Consider the following 12,601-nt stretch of genomic DNA (forward strand, 5'->3'; position numbering starts at 1 on the left):
CAGGGTACCACTGTATCATGAATCAATGAACCTTTGCTTAAAAACAAATTTAAAAGTGTTAATTCCCCTAAGTTTTTTTTAAAAAGGTGATCCCCAAATCAAAAATTTGTATTACAGTATTAGTGCATACGAGCTATATTATGTAGTGTAATATATATTGTATAACTGGCTATACAATATACGCAGTCATATTCAATTATTCATAATTTTACAATTTATACATTTATAGAACTCCTGTTTTGAGCTTTATAAACATGATTTAAACAGTTTAGAACATGTTTAATCATGGTTTTTGTATTTCTTTAATAGTGTAAAGCAATGTTACACATGAAGAGTTACAATACTGTACAGAAGAATAAACATACTTGGACCAAAAATCTTGTTCAGTTTCAACAGTCACATAAAAAGAGAAGTAATGTTAGAGAAGTATGATGAAATGAAAACACAGCTTGATGATGATGATGATGATGATGATGATGATGATGATGATGATGATGATGATGTGATTTATTTATAACCTGCCTCTCCCCAGTACAGATAAAATCATAGATATATCAGGATGGAGAGACAATATGAAGTTTTTTGTTTAATTTAACACGGGTTTTCCAATTCTACAAAGAAAAAGGTAATTTTCCTTTCATCAGCTTTCACAAAATCCTGAACATCAGTGGAATTCCACCAGGTGGAATTCAAGAGCAATTCTTGCTATCCTGGCATTTATTATAATACCATCAAGAAGACCTACTTTGCAGAAAGTTTGCAGATTTATTTTGTATGAGTGGGCAGATTATTGGTTTACAAATCAAATATATAATGAAAGTGATTTTGAAAACTTGTCTGCAGTACTGACACCTTACAATGATGCTCTGCAAACATTGACGAATCATTGGAAACAGGAGTCATCAGTTATAGAAATACCAAGAAGTAATCAGTGCGCAGAAAGAGCTATTAAAGTGATGCAAGAACTGTATGACATTTGCAAAGACAAGGACAAACTGAAACTACGGTTCATCTTAAGTAATAAGAAATGAGGGGGAAAGGTTTTTTTTTTACAAAAGTAAAGTGTTTAAATGTTTATAGTACAACAATACATGTTATGTGATAAATAAATAAGCTACTATGTTGTTTCTATGGAAAAAATGTGTATTCCGTTCTTTTTAATGTGGGGGTGAGTTTTTTTTAAACAGGTAAGAATTAATAAGTTTTTTATTGTTTTTAGATAAAAGTTCACCAAAAAATGGTACAGGAGGATGAGCTTGTCCTCCTCAAAATAGTTTTCTTTTGCTAGTGATGGAGTTTTCCAGCCTGCTGACACCTTATCATTTTGTGAGTGATGCTGCTTTGACCAGATTATTTGCTGTTAATAAGTCCATAGCTCATATTTTATATTTTACACATATTTTTTTAGCTATAGCCCCCTGGGACCCATAATACTAAGCAAGTATGTAGCCCCCAGTGACTATGAAAAAGGGAGCATTGATAATCTTGTTTCTGCCTCAGGAGATGTGGGGTGAGGGAGTGCTTAGTCTTCCTAATGAGGAGTAGCAAGACATTTATCATTTCTCCTAAAAGAATGCCTCTCCTATTTCACTTGCCGCTCTGGTGCCATGAAAATTAAGACTTGCTGTGGGGCCTGCTGCTTTGAGATGAAGTCATGAAAATTGGTTCTATGTGACTTCAGAGCTCATTCAGTCTGATTTTCTGATTTATCATAACTTACATTTAAAGTAAGTTCTATAAATATCAGGCCATTTGCTGTAGCAGAGGGCATATTTCTTACAAAACCTAATAGAATCTATTGCTGTGAGAATAATAATAATAATAATAATAATAATAATAATAATAATACTTTCTGGCATTGCAAAGATCTTTTAAGATGTTAAAAGCAGCATGTATTATGTAGGTACTGAATAGTTATGGAACTATGGGGAACTTGTATTGAAAGCTTGAGGGCAGGGGCCTGTAAAATTAATAATTTGTAAATTGCTCTGTGAACCATTATGGCTGAAGAGTGAGGTATACATACTCTAAATAAATAAATGAACTCCATTCCTTTTCAGCATATGAATCTGAATCTGATTCATGCATTTCTTGAGTACCATACAAAGCAAAGTATAGAACTATGTTCTAGCCCCAGATTTAGAAATGCTGGCATATTCCCACTTTAAGATGCCCCCTTTCTTGGTGCTGATCAGCATCTCTAATCAGTGATGAAAGGAAGGTCACTAGCTTCCATAGCCCTTTTTTGTACTTCTAATCTTGCAGACATTTGCCAAACCCATGAAGATGTTTTCTTGGTTCTGTCATTTTTGGTTGTGTTCACAAACCCAACTAAACTCCTGGTATACCAGGAGGTGGGATTGAGTGAGGACAATCACTCCTGTCATATGAATAACCTTTAAAGAGATATAATGTGCTACCTGGCCACATTGTAACCAAGGCCTTGTTTGAAGAAACCAACATCGAAAGAGACTGGCTGTTGGAGGTGGGCCCTGAGAGATGATCTGAGAGTTTTTTCCCCTTCTGGTTCGCTCCTTGATTAAAACAAAAAACAAACAAAACAACACAACCTAGGTTCCGAGTCAAGTAGGAAAGGGTACTGGATCATCACAAGAAATTACACCTCCAGTCTCCTCCATGCATTCATTGGCTCTTGAACCAAGGGGAATAGTTGATGAACACACGGAGGCTGGGGTCACCAAAATCCCATTCCTTTCCTATGCATTCATCATCTCTCCCTTTGGTTAGATGTAAGGACTTATATCTTGAAGAAATTTTGCCTGTGCAATATGTAAATGAAAGTGCTGAAATAAAGCCTACTCGGTGATATCAAGAAAACCCCTGCAAGCTATCTCAGACAGACTAACACTTAAGTTCTCATGTTCTCTTTCATGTCTGCTATGAAATCTAACTTCACTGTCACTGCCACATGCACTTCTCTTCCTAGAAACTGATCATTACCAGAAATGGAGACAACAGAGTCAGCAAGGAAAAAGACTCATTTGTCATGAGCTGACGAACTGATATTGCCAAGATCCTAAATGAAGTAATCTGGGGGCTTTTTTTTTTTTCTTCACCTTTAGGGGAAAATGATGTTTCAGCTTTCTAAATTACTAGTACCTTTATGAAATCTTATCTGGAGGAAATTCATGTTACTTTTTTTCTGATTCTGGCAAAGCTTTGTTACAGAAAAAATATAAGTAAATCTTAGCTTCTACCTCCCTTTTCTCTGAAATGAGATAATACACTTCGTCTACTGGTTTAGACATTGCTAATCATATTACTGTTCTTTAAATCCTACAGACAGAACAAAAACACTTAAAGGAAATAAATCGCTATCCAACCAATAAGATGTAAAGATTGCATCTGCACTGCAGAAATAATCCAGTTTCCCACTGCTTTAGTTGCCACAGTTCAATGCTATGGAATCCTGAGAATTGTAGCTTGTTGTGGCACCAGAGCCATCGCATATATAAAGGATAAATGACTCACAAAACTACAGTTCCCAGAATTCCATAGCACTGAGTCACAACAGTTAATGTGGTGTCGAACTGGATTATTTCTGAAGTTTGTTTTTTTTACAAAGTATTTCTAGCTGATTATGTGAATAATCATTAAAATGAAGAGAGTAAAGGAATGGGGTAATGGAGAAATGGTGCTGAGAGCCTGGAGAACCCTGTGCCAGGAAACATGGAAAAAGGCTGCAAGTACTTCTACATAATATTATTACAGGAAATGCTGACTGCATTTCAGCAACTGTTTTGTCTCACTTTAGACAATTCCCCAATCTGTGGTTTGTTTGTTTGTTTGTTTTGGAGTGGGATTGTATAACATCTAGCAGTAACACCAAATCTGATGCCATGTTCCAAAATTAAATAAATACACATTGTACATTTTTTTTCAGGGAAATAATAATAGTATTGTTCTCTTGCCTTTTCCAGCAATATACTACTCAGGGGGCAGTAGTGAAGAGTATGCCTCCTATTAGCTATTCTTATTTCTGAACCAGATCTCTCCAAACTAGGTTTGGAAAGAATATTTTAAAAATATTCAAAATGGTTGAAAAAATTGTCTTTCAAATGCTGAGAAAGCCAGATTAGAAGAATCCTGTTGCTGCTGCTGTTGTTGCTTTTAACTGCCCTCAGGTTAGCATCATGTCATGGCAATCCTGCAAATGAAACATCTCCAAGCCCACCCACCCCCATCCTCAACAACTGTGCTGAGATATTGCAGGCTCAGTGCCATGTCCTCCTTGACTTTGTCTATATATCTGGTATGTGGTCTTCCTACTTCTCTACCTTTCCAAGCATTATTGTCTTTTCTAGTAAGTCATGACTTGCCATGATGTGTCCAAACTACGGCAACCACAATTTAGTCATTTTGACTTCTAGGGAGAGTTCAGGCTTGATATGCTCTAATACCCATACAACTGTCTTTTTAGCATTCCAGAGTATCTGCAGAACTCTTCTCCAATATCACATTTCAAATGAACATTGTACTTACAAGAGATTTTTTTCCCAGTTTGGGATTTATTCTGCACAAAACATGCATATGGTTGTTTTGCACAGATAATAATATTTTCTGCACAGAACATATTTCTTCACATAACGATCATTCGGTACATGGAAAATGTTACTCCCTGTGGTGAAAATGTCATTTTTCTGTGAAAAAGAATTTTGCACAAATTTTGAGCAGAATGAATGCAGAGTTGCAAATAGTATTTCAAAACTGTCTTGTTTTTGAAAACTTTTTTTCAGTTAGAAAAAAAATGCTAAAATTACTTGTTGCTTTCTTTAAAAAGAAACTTATTGAAGGATTACAGTGAATTTGTTGGGCTAGAGCTTACACTATCTTCAGCTGGTGGAAGATGCCAAATAAAGGAATGCTGGTGTGAATACTGTTTCATATGTTGCCTATTTGTGGCATGGTTGATAATGAAAATCCTGTCCCATGTAGCTAGTATACACCCTGCCACATAGGTAAGGTTACTTTCCCAGCTAGGGCTACCTCTTCCCCGTTCTCTGGAGTACATTTGTACATACTTTTCAAATATATACATTTTCAATCCAGCACATTTTCCCACTGTACATGTAGGTTTGTACACATTTTCTTTCCGTGAATTTGACATACTTCATTATCCCATTGCTGCTTTTGGATATAATTTAAAGACATTGCAACACTCCTTATTTCTATTTCTAATCAATCCTGCTATTATCTGCATATTTCCTTGATACATTTCTTTTTATTTTGGTGATCCTAGAATGTAATAGACAAACTGATGATGTAAACATGTTTGGTATGTTCATGATGGAACACTGGCTCATTCTCATCTGTTGCCTTCAAATGAATCAATTCCCTGACATGAAAAGGTTGATTGGTTTCATAATATGGTAAGGATTATTTTTATTCAGATTTTCATTTTACTTGACAACTTCTGAATACTTGTAAAGGTCTTTCTGTTTTGCTAGAGACCAGAACTATAGCCTTTCTTTTATGCTGAACAGTAGGATAAGGCTTTGCAAGATGATGAGCTTCAAATAATTGCAGTGGCAAAGGAAAGAAAAAGGTTATCTTGTTGCTGAAGCAAAATCTTCTCATTGTGATGCAGAAGCTCAGAAAAGCAGGGCCATTTTCTATCTCCCCCCCCCCCCCCACAAAGGAAATAGCCAGATAATTTTTGCCTCCTCTCAAAGGCTTATTGTATGGTCTGGACATTGTTAAGAGGAAATAGAAACAAATTTTCAGAAATTTCGTAATGCATTTCAAGAATATGAGAAACAAAATGGAAAAGGACATGTGTATTATATATATATGAAAATGACCATGAAATATAGAAGATATTCTTATGAGTTTTGTATTTGTTTCATATTTGCTAAAGCTGGTAATAATGCCCTCTTATGGATGCTGAGCATATCACATTCCTACAGTTACTGATATGCTGTAATAAACGAGAGGATACCTCAAAGAAGAACTGGTGCACTGCTATTTGGAGGTAGGAAAGCAGTGTCTGGAAATCTGCAATTAAACTTTCCAAATTCAGTAAAAATCAATTATGTAAAAGAGTCAATTTTTTCTATTTTGGATCTAAGATAACTGAAATATATTCAAGGAATAAAAAGTTCCTGTTCCCTCCACCACCTGCTCTTCAACTAGAATGCTTCTGTGAAAGCTCAGGGAACAGTGGTGAGACACTGCAGGGGTGAAGAGGAGCAGACAGCAAACATTCCTTATAGAAAGTTGTCCAGCCTAATGTCCTTTATGATCCAAAAGTCATTTGGGACTATTCCCACAGCACCCATCCCATCCCATCCCATCCCATCCCATATTGTTCAAGAGTGCCCCACTGGAAATAGTTTTGGGCAGGGACTGCAGGTGGGTGCAGTGGGAAAAGGTTGTAGAAAATATTCTTCTGTGAGCTGTTTAAATTGCATTATTTGATAATCTAAGTAAATATGTTTAGTTCTTTAAGGGACTGGTCCTTGGCTTACAGCACTAGAAAAAAACAGGTGCTGAGGAGGAAACTTGGGGCAATTATCTAGGGCATGCACCAAAGAATAAGGAGGAGGATGAATAGCAGGACCAGTAACAATAGCAACAACAAAATGTGGGAATATTTTTGTAACAAGAATGAATACAATTCCATGTATTCATTGAATACAAGCCATTCACAACTGAGTGGTGGTAAAATGATGCTCAGTATGTCATTTCTTCTTAAAGGTAACATTTCATGTTTTGAACAGAAGTGCCACAATTTAGGAGTAAGAACAGTAACACTGGCACTGATACCTATCTATGAACTTCATCGCACGGGCCCTGGAACGGGCCCGTTGCGTGCTGAAAAGCTTTTGAACAGTTCTCCCAAATCGTGTCCCCTGGAATGGAGCGAAGATGCAATTGGAACGCCTGGCGGCAGCTGCACCATTCCTCTGTGTAGTAAAATGCGTTCTGGGACCCATCCTGTTCCCAGAACGCCCCCTTTTCAGCATGCAATGGGCCCGCCTGTGAGATGTTCTATGTATTTCCTCTGATGAGCTGACCTGTGCTAGAGCCATCGGAGATGTTCTAAACTGTGGGCAGCCCAAATTCCTGAAGATTACTTTTCACCTTCTACTTCTAGGTTCATATGGCCTAGATGGGTAAGGTCAGGACAGTCATGTATTATTCTTATAATACTTTTCACTTCAAAGTAACATATCATTTTGGAAACTTTAATGTTATTAAAATTAAATCAATATCTTTCTTGCATAATTTTCTAATTAAATAAAGTGGATTTCTTTTCATCGTTATAATGCTTGATTTGATAGATTCTTCATGGAGAAAGTGGGGTCTCATCAATTACCATGGTCATGGAAATAATGCTTGTTGTATGTCTGCAAAGCAACAGCTGGTGTTTTTTTTTTTTTTTTTTTTGGCACACTGTTTCAGTCATATTGACTTGAACCCCACCCACATTCATAGAAAATCCGCTCCTCTTGAGACGATTCAGGGACACATAACAATTGAGGAAGTGTGCCGGGTGTTCAGACATGCACACTTCCTCCATGTTTGAGGGACATTTTATCAGTGATTGTGCAAGGTATGGAAATTTTCAGTGTTTTCACTTGGTGCCAAAATGTGAGCAGTATAGGCCCCCAATCAGGCCTCTAAGGGAAGGCATTCCATAATTGGAATACCACAGAAGAAGAAGACCTCTCCTCTAACAGTTTATTGCCTTTACTGATAGAACACTGAGGAAAGTCAAGTGATCTCAAACCTTGGCTTGGCATATTTACATCTCATTTATATCTATAGGCATACTCTAAATATTAATTAGTCTGATGGATCCAAGCCTAAAAGAGAAGAATAATTTGTTGTGCTGAATGCTATGACTACTTTGATGCTTCCAAGGTAAATATTGAGTTTCAGAGAATATTGCAACATTCTGTGCTCCATTTGATAGTAAGCAGATGCTGAGTTGTCAGTGAGAAATCTCACCTTTGTTCTGTGCTTCTTCTTCAGTGTGACGCATCACTGATGTTTTGATTTAGCTTCCTTACCTGCTTTGCAGCTTGAGTCCTTCAACAATATTATTTTACTTATTATAAGACAACCTGACAAATAAATTAAGAAATGGCTCTGAATTAGTGAGTAGTTCAACAAGAGGAACAGGTTCCAGATTGTGTATACTGGTTTTGTTCAACTGACAGAGTATAAGAAGTTGAATAATCTATGGGTTAATACTGAAGTCCATTCATCATGTGACAACATGAAAATCTGTCATAATTTTGTTTCATTTCTCAGAATCCACCTTTATTTGTTTAGTTTGATTAATTAGGTTTTGAGACTTTGGGCAGCATCCAACTGTAGAATGACAAGATCGAGTAAAATTGTAGGAAAACAATTTCCCCCTCTCTGTTGCATCTCCTATGCACACCACAGCTGGCTATGAGGGTCTGTGAAATCCTCTGCAGCTGGTTTTCAGTCAATGTGGAGGGTAGGGAAGGCAGTCCAATCACCAGATTTTGTTAATGTCATAAATTTATAGAAAGTAATATAACTTTACAAAATTCAACTGAACAAAATAAGATTTACAACCTGACAACATTCCTTAGCAAAACATGTGATGCACACATGTATTTATATATTTATTTGAGTATAGTTTGGAAAAGAGAAAGAAAATGTACCCAACATTGTAGTTCTTGATCATAATGGTGTGAAGCTAAAAACAGGTTTGCACTTTAACAATTTGCACTGGCAGACCATGAATTGGATAAATCTGACCAGAATCCTCTGGGGGAGTTATGGATGCATAAAATTGTTATACAACTATGCAGTGGATCCCAGCATGATTCCCTCTCCCAAATTCAATTTACCAGGAAGCAGCCATTGCTACTGATGGTATCCAATCCCCTGCCATTTGGGAAGTAGCTGACTGATGTTCTCCTCCCTTCCTGTGAGTGACTCTCATTGCAACAGGCAGAAGGGGAGTTCCTTTTGCAATTCCCCCATGTAACGGAGATCAGTTGTGCAAGGAGTGGGTGGGTGGGAGTGTCAGCTGCTTCCTGAGCAACAGCAGAATAGTTCCCTATCACAGTGGTAAGTCAGAATTGGGGAGCCTTCATGGTCCCTACATGTTAACTAAATTGAGGACTACATAGGGATTGTGAATACCTTACAAATGTGTAACACTAGGGCGGGTTACAGACGGGCAAAAAGGGATGTACTCATGACTCATGAAGTAGAGCCTTCAACGGCCTTTACCTGAATGCCGCCATGAACACGCCCCCCGCACGCCCAAGCGGGAAAGAAGCGGCATTAAAAAGGTGCTGCTTTTTCCGCTTCTTTTTGATTTGCGGCGTACCTGCGCAGCTCCGTCTGTAAGCTGCTGCACCGATACGTCAGAATGCTAGCCCGCAAATATAAGTTGCCGTTTAAAAGCTCCGTGTCAGCTGCGTCGCATAAGGGGTCGGGTTCCCGGGACATGCGTGGTTTGCAGTCAGCTTTAATTGCAACGTCCGCTGCCATGGACTGTGGAAGCTGAGGCACGCTGCGGCGCATTTTTAAGCCTCGTAACCCTAACCCTAGAGCCACTTGTGCGCATGCGTTGCTAGAACTGCGGGACGTTGTAACTTTTGCCGGCGGATTTTTGGTTGTAGAAAGTGATAAGGGAAAGTTTGGGATTTAAAGTGCCCCCTACACACATTCTTTCCCCATTCTCACCTGGAACGGCCCAGTTCGGCTGCTCCTGGCACAGCTGTGTGGCGGCTCCCTTTGCCACCAGGCGATGGCTTCAGGCCATCCACCAGCACCCCGAAAAAAGGCAGGGGGACGTCTTGGTCTCATACTGAGACGGCTGACCTGATTAGCTATATGGTCCCGAAACTGGAGTAACTGCAGAACTGGAGCAGTCCTACCTGAATGCTGACACATATCGAGAAGTGAAGAAGCCATGAGAGCTCTGCTGCACCGGTACCCACCAGAATTGCTACGCCGCTAATTTAAGTGCCCATTTAAAAGCTCCGTCGCATAGTGAGTTGGGTCTTGGAACATGCGCAGTTTGCAGTCAGGCTTTAATTGCAAGTCCGCTGCCATGCAGCTGTGGAAGCTGAGGCACACAGCTGCGGCACATTTGTAAGTCTCGTAACCCTAACCCTACACCTAACCTAGAGGCAACATGTACGCATGCACTGCTTGGAAAGTTTTGACTTTAAAGTGCCCCCTACACACATTCCTCTGCCATTTTCACACAACAATAAAAACGCTAAAACGTAAATATGACTATGTACAAAGGAGGTGAGGGGATGCAGGGGGACGCGGTGGCAGCGGAGACAGCTGTGGCTGTGCATTGCAGATTCATGCAGAGCGGGGGACCAAAGGAGAGGAGGCATCTATGATTGCTGCTACACTGGCAAAGTGCAAGCGGACAAGGATGCAACACCAGCTGATCACAGCTGGCAGGAGACACCTTGTTTTAAAGGGCTTGGGCACTTTAAATGTGCCCATAGGCTTTTCTGTCTGCCGCGCTGCTTAGCCCTGCGCGCTCGCATTCGCCAGCCGGCAAAGGAAAAAAAAAAGAGACCCGGAGCTTAATGTGCCCAAGACCTTTGATGCCCTCTAACTTGCCCCCAAAGGCAAAGGGCAACTACAGGGGGCTGGGCCTGGGATCAAGGGCAGGGCATGCACTGACAGGGCACTAGTCCCATGAGTCCCATAAAGACATCCTTTTGCCTCCCAGGCATGTGGTTTCCCTCCCAGCCTATCTACTCATTTCTACCCTCCTGTTCTCCTCCTCCCCACGGCCTGGCTCATGGTCCCCAACCAGCAATCTCCAAACCGTCTGTCCAGGCGTTTGGACTTCATCTCCCAAATCCCAGCACCTTGCCCTGTGGTTCGGGGATTCTGGGAGATGATCCAAACGCCTGGGAGGACATAGTTTGGAGATTGCTACCTCACACCACTCCTGCCTAGCTTTAGACTGCACAGTTGCGCCTCATTTACACTCACAGCCACACCCCGCCGCAGTGTGCGCATAATTAATAACACAAATTTTTTTTAAAATAAATTTTTTATTAACATAACAATAAAAATCTTATTTCAACTATTTACAAAGGGAAGGGGGGGAAGGGGGGATGGCAGAGGGGGCAGGAGAGGAAGCTCTTCAGGAGGGAGGAGAGGTGGTGGGGCGGGAAGCCGGGCGAGGAGTTCCTGTAGGGTCTCTTCCAGTGGGACACTCTCTCCGCAGCTTGTCCACTTTCTCCTCCAGCGCAGCGAACCTCCTCTCCGTCCGTTCTCTGTGCGGGAAAAAAGAGAGATGGTTAGGATCAGCCTGTGCAGCCCATCACCCACTCCCACAGCAGGTTTCTGGGTGCCCCCACTCCCTTCCCTTTTTCACCTCACACTTACCTTGCTGCCGGGCTTGGAGGACCCGATCCAGGGCACTGGCATCGAGAGCCAAGTGCCCTGGCTGTCCTGGCAGGCGGCGGCTCGGCCAGGCTCCTCTTCCTCGGTGCGCAACAGCAGCGAGGACTTCAAGCCTGCAAAAGAGGAAGGAAAGGCCCAGTTACCATGCTGGCATGGCAGATGAGGGCCACAATTGTCGTGGGGGCTGCGGCAGGCAACCCCACCCCTCACCCTGGGGACATCCTGCCACCAGAGGAGCCTGCTCTGGCTGCGGAGGGGCCACAGCAGCTGTCCTGGCTGTGGCCCACCCTCGGGGACATCCTCGTCCCCGGAATGGTGGAGAGGCGACCTGGCAGGGTGCCTCCCTCCTCCCGCTCCGCCTCGGCGCACGCCTGCAGAAGGGAAGAGGAGGATGCATTGGCACCATGCAGGAAGGAGAGGAGGGCAAGGAAGGGTCAAGGAGGGTAGGACAGGGCATGGCAAGAGCTCTGGCTTACCTGGAGGATGGCGATCTTCTGGTCTGGGCCGATCTCCCCTGATCCACAGGTCCTTCAGCCGCGAGAAGAATGGTGGCTGCCTGTCAACCGGGCGCCTCTCCGATCCTCAGGGTTTCGAAGAACGCTGCCTTCAGAGTTTTAACTTCACTCTGCATTGGTGCAGCGTTCTTTGAAACCCTGTTTCGGAGGGCACGAGATGCCTCGAGAAATGCCCCGGGTGGCTTGTTTGCTAGCCATCACCCTCCTCGCGGCTGCCTGTGGCACATGGAGTCCAGGAGGATCCGACCTCTTCGTCCGTCCAGTAGGCATTCGGACCGGGACCCTCCTGCGTGCTCTGCCAGTTTGATCGCCGTCCTGGGGTCTTGCACAGTTGCGCACGGTGATATGGGCACCTGCGGCTCTGGGCCGTAGGCCAAGGTGGTCCTAGGCCAATGAAAGCTTCAGAGAAGCATTTTGAATCTTCCCCCATAGATGTCCTCTGGGTGCCCCATTGATACATCAAAGGGCATTGGGAAAACTTGAATTTGAGGGGGATTGATACATGGTCAAAGGGCAATTGGCAGTTGAGCTGATGTATCTTTTTGCCCCAGGAAAACAGGTGCCAGGAGACCTTTTGTGTGTGTGTGTGTTTTGTGTGTGTCCCCCCAGGCACGTGGCAACAATGCCCACAGCACAGATCAGGAATGATAGGCAGACTCAAACTGTGGATAATGGGATACATTTAT

This window comes from Sceloporus undulatus, unplaced genomic scaffold, assembly GCF_019175285.1.
Source record: "Sceloporus undulatus isolate JIND9_A2432 ecotype Alabama unplaced genomic scaffold, SceUnd_v1.1 scaffold_12, whole genome shotgun sequence".
NCBI classification, from domain to species: domain Eukaryota; kingdom Metazoa; phylum Chordata; class Lepidosauria; order Squamata; family Phrynosomatidae; genus Sceloporus; species Sceloporus undulatus.